Raw genomic sequence first — 5,353 nt, 5'->3', positions numbered from 1 at the left:
CCTGCCAGTAACATATGCTTGTCTCAAAGATTAAGCCATGCACGTGTAAGTACACACGTCTGGTACAGTGAAACTGCGAATGGCTCATTAAATCAGTTATGGTTCCTTTGATCGCTCCATCTGTTACTTGGATAACTGTGGTAATTCTAGAGCTAATACATGCCGACGAGCGCTGACCTCCCGCGATGCGTGCATTTATCAGACCAAAACCGATCCGGGGGCTCGCCCCCCTGGCCGCTTTGGTGACTCTAGATAACCTCGGGCCGATCGCACGTCCCCGTGACGGCGACAATCCATTCGGATGTCTGCCCTATCAACTTTCGATGGTACTTTCTGCGCCTACCATGGTGACCAAGGGTAACGGGGAATCAGGGTTCGATTCCGGAGAGGGAGCCTGAGAAACAGCTACCACATCCAAGGAAGGCAGCAGGCGCGCAAATTACCCACTCCCAACTCGGGGAGGTACTGACGAAAAATAACAATGCAGGACTCTTTCGAGGCCCTGTAATTGGAATGAGTACACTTAAAATCCTTTAACGAGGATCCATTGGAGGGCAAGTCTGGTGCCAGCAGCTGCGGTAATTCAGTGGCTGTCCAGACAGTGAAGGCGGAGGAGGTGGGAGCAGGAGCTCTGAGTTGTGGAAGTCAAGGAGCTGGTGGTTGGAGTACAGGCCAGGGTGTGAGCTGCATCTGGGCCTGGGCAAGTACCTGAGGTCCGGGCCTGGAGGCCCTGCGGGCCGGAATGGAGGCCAGGGAGAAGGAGGAGGATTTCCAGTTAAGCAGCAGTCCCAGTGTGGTCCTGCAGAGATGGGAACCAGGGAAGCTCCAGAAAGGAGGTATGATGGGTCCCACTCCCCAGGAGAGAGGTAAGGTCCAGGAAGACCCGAGGTCCAGAAGCTCCCAGGGGGAAAGTCCAGCCCTGGTATCTGGGAAAGGGTCCAGGGAGCAACATGGTGAAGAGCCCGGGAGTAGGCGAGAGAGAGAGGGTGAAGAGGCCCAGATGGGGAGAAGGGACTGGACTGCCAGAGAACCACAGAGGGTGAGGCCTGAGCAACAGACCCAGTCTGAGTTCCAGAGAGGGTCAGGAGAAAGCTCAGTAGGGCTGGTGGTGGAGGCAGTGTATGCAGACCAGAGTGACGAGGAGGAAGAGCTGCCGTGGGCTGAGTGGGCGGCAGACAGAGAAATAACGGCAGAAGAGGTGTTGGAAGATTTAAAAACAATTTAAGAAGTTGGAACAAGAAGAAGAGATCTAAAGAATTAAGCTGGCCACCGTAATGGTGAAAGTTTCCAAGAATGAGGGGAAGAGAGACAAACAGTTGCGGGAGATAGCCCTCATGGAAAAACAGCTAGTGTGGAGGAAGGAGCAAATTCTGTCTTTAAAGAAAAGAGGGAATAACCCGTTAAGAGAACTGTTTGCCAACCGAGCACGCTGGAAGGAAGAGGAGAAGCAGAGAGGGAATGGGACTTTACCCAGTGATTACACACTGAGAGGTGTGGGGGAATACAGTAAAAACACAGACAACATTTTGAGTCCTTTATTATTTGAAGAAGAACAAGGACAGCATGTGCAAGTAGTGGCACGGGAAAAGCATCAAAATACCTTGCGATTTGAAATTTGGGAGACCGCTGAGCAGCAACAGGAGCTGGGGGAAGGAGAAAAGATGGCGTGTAGTAGGAAGCCAGACGCCGAGGGATTTAAAAAAAAGAAGGTGGCACTGATGAGTGACGTCAGCGAGAGTGGGAGCATACCAGCGGCGCAAAAAGTGAATGAGGGGAGCCAAGATGTTGCAGACTTTAAATACATTGCAGACCGGAATGCCAAAGGGTTTTGTTTCCAGCAATGCGGAGAGGGCACAGCGTGAGGAGCAGGAGATGAAGAAGGCGCTGGGTGATGATGTCATTGAGAGCATGTGACCAAGGGCGGGGACCTCCAGGCAGGCAGCGGAGGATGGTGCCAAACAGTGGAGTGGAGTCCGGAGTGGCGTGATCAGCTGGAAGGAAGGGGAGAGCAGGATGGAAGAGGCGGCAGGGGAGCCAGGTCGGAGCGATGCCGGCGATCAGGGGGTGGAGCTTGTTGCGCTCAGAGTGAGGGCGGATTGCGGCACAGGAGAGGTCCTGGAGTTGCGGGCAGATGGAGAGAGGACTGAATCGGCAGTTGCAGCGGAGGCAGAAGACAGAGGAGAGGGAGTGGTTCGCCAGACTGCAGGAGCCAGACGGCAAGAAACTGGAAGGGGAGCTGCAAATGAGACTGTGCAAAGGGGAAGGGCAGAGGGGAGGGAGTCAGGGGTGGAAGAGGGTGGGATTGGAAGGGAAGGGGATGGGTTTGGAAAGGAGGGGGGAGAGATTGGAAGGGAAAGGGGTGGGACTGGAAGGGAAGGGGCGGGGACAGGATGGCAACAAGGTGGGAGGACTTTTGCCCAGATCGTGGGGGGAGGGGGGCAAGGAGGAGGGAGGGGTTTTGGGGAGGGGAGGAGAGGGGTTGGGGAGGACACGGTGGGAAAAGGCGGAATGTGGTACAGTTAAAGTGGGTGGGGAAGGGACCAGCACCTTCAAGGGGAGAGGTATTGCAACAAGTCTTCAGGTTGGGATTTATCCCGGAAGATTTGTTTGCCTGCATCTACCCAGTCAATGGGGTGGACTATGACATCAGTTTCCTAACGGCTAGGGGGTTGGAGGAGTTTTGGAGCAGGTATGAAGCCTGGAAGGGGGGTGGGGAATGGGAAGGGTACAGGGTAATCCCGATCAGCCGCTAGGAGGTGGCGCAGGTGACAATCTTGGTCAGAAATGAGTCACTGGAGGTGGCTGATCTTATGGTGTGGTTGAGGAGATACGCGGAGGTGGTGTCTCCCTTACGAAAGTTACCAGACCCAAGCAGGGTGTGGGGGCGACAGTGCGTCTCAGACGGGAGAGGGAAGTGCCAAAACATATTCCCCCAGCAGCATATATAGTGAATGATACATACCTGTAGCAGGTGTTCTCCGAGGACAGCAGGCTGATTGTTCTCACGACTGGGTGATGTCCGCGTCAGCCCCCACCAACCGGAAGAAGCTTCGCGGGCGGTCCGCACGCAGGGCACGCCCACCGTGCATGCGCGGCCGTCTTCCCGCCCGTGCGCGACCGTTCCCGCCAGTTGAATGACAAGCAAAAAGATGAAAACGCAACTCCAAAGGGGAGGAGGGAGGGTAGGTGAGAACAATCAGCCTGCTGTCCTCGGAGAACACCTGCTACAGGTATGTATCATTCACTTTCTCCGAGGACAAGCAGGCTGTTTGTTCTCACGACTGGGGTATCCCTAGCTCTCAGGCTCACTCAAAACAAGAACCCAGGTCAATTGAACCTTGCAACGGCGAGGGCATAACAAAAATTGACCTACGAAGAACAACTAACTGAGAGTGCAGCCTGACCAGAATAAATTCGGGTCCTGGAGGGTGGAGTTGGATTTACACCCCAAACAGATTCTGCAGCACCGACTGCCCGAACCGACTGTCGCGTCGGGTATCCTGCTGGAGGCAGTAATGTGATGTGAATGTGTGGACAGATGACCACGTCGCAGCCTTGCAAATCTCTTCAATAGTGGCTGACTTCAAGTGGGCCACTGACGCTGCCATGGCTCTAACACTATGAGCCGTGACATGACCCTCAAGAGTCAGCCCAGCCTGGGCGTAAGTGAAGGAAATGCAATCTGCTAGCCAATTGGAGATGGTGCGTTTCCCGACAGCGACCCCTAGCCTGTTAGGGTCGAAAGAAACAAACAATTGGGCGGACTGTCTGTGGGGCTGTGTCCGCTCCAAGTAGAAGGCCAATGCTCTCTTGCAGTCCAATGTGTGCAACTGACGTTCAGCAGGGCGGGTATGTGGCCTGGGAAAGAATGTTGGCAAGACAATTGACTGGTTAAGATGGAACTCCGACACCACCTTCGGCAGGAACTTTGGGTGGGTGCGGAGCACTACTCTGTTGTGATGAAATTTGGTATAAGGAGCATGAGCTACCAGGGCTTGAAGCTCACTGACCCTATGAGCTGAAGTAACTGCCACCAAGAAAATGACCTTCCAGGTCAAGTACTTCAGATGGCAGGAATTCAGTGGCTCAAAAGGAGGTTTCATCAGCTGGGTGAGGACGACGTTGAGATCCCATGACACTGTAGGAGGCTTGATAGGGGGCTTTGACAAAAGCAAGCCTCTCATGAATCGAACGACTAAAGGCTCTCCAGAGATGGCTTTACCTTCCACACGATAATGGTAAGCACTAATCGCACTAAGGTGATTCCTTACTGAGTTGGTCTTGAGGCCAGACTCTGACAAGTGTAGAAGGTATTCAAGCAGGTTCTGTGCAGGGCAAGAACGAGGTTCTAGGGCCTTGCTCTCACACCAAACGACAAACCTCCTCCACTTGAAAAAGTAACTCTTCTTAGTGGAATCCTTTCTAGAGGCAAGCAAGACACAGGAGACACCCTCAGACAGACCCAACGAAGCAAAATCTACGCCCTCAACATCCAGGCCGTGAGAACCAGAGACTGAAGGTTGGGGTGCAGAAGCGCTCCGTCGTTCTGCGAAATGAGAGTCGGAAAACACTCCAATCTCCACGGTTCTTCTGAGGACAACTCCAGAAGAAGAGGGAACCAGATCTGACGGGGCCAAAAGGGCGCTATCAGAATCATGGTGCCGTGGTCTTGCTTGAGCTTCAGTAAGGTCTTCCCCACCAAAGGTATGGGAGGATAAGCGTACAGGAGGCTGGTTCCCCAATGGAGGAGAAAGGCATCCAACGCTAGCCTGCTGTGTGCCTGTAGTCTGGAACAGAACAGAGGCAGCTTGTGGTTGGTCTGAGAGGCGAAAAGGTCCACCGAGGGGGTGCCCCACTCTCGGAAGATCTTGCGTACCACTCTGGAATGAAGTGACCACTCGTGCGGTTGCATGACTCTGCTCAGTCTGTCGGCCAGACTGTTGTTTACGCCTGCCAGGTATGTGGCTTGGAGAAGCATGCCGAACCGGCGGGCCCAACTCCACATCCCGACGGCTTCCTGACACAGGGGGCGAGATCCGGTGCCCCCCTGCTTGTTGCAACCTGATTGTCTGTCCGAATTTGGATAATTTGGCAGGACAGCCGATCTCTGAAAGCCTTCAGTGCGTTCCAGATCGCTCGGAGCTCCAGGAGGTTGATCTGCAGATCCTTTTCCTGGAGGGACCACAGACCCTGGGTGTGGAGCCCATCGACATGAGCTCCCCACCCCAGGCGAGATGCATCCGTCGTCAACACTTTCGGCGGGGGCGGGAGCGTCGGCCCCCGGCGTCCGAGGGGAGCCCGTCCGAGGGGAGCCGCATGCCTTCCCCTCTCCAGCCCGGGGAGGAGGGGAGAA

Source organism: Microcaecilia unicolor, chromosome 6 (genome assembly GCF_901765095.1).
Source record: "Microcaecilia unicolor chromosome 6, aMicUni1.1, whole genome shotgun sequence".
NCBI classification, from domain to species: Eukaryota; Metazoa; Chordata; class Amphibia; order Gymnophiona; family Siphonopidae; genus Microcaecilia; species Microcaecilia unicolor.
The sequence above is the reverse complement of the archived record's forward strand: the minus strand, read 5'-3'. Positions refer to the sequence as shown.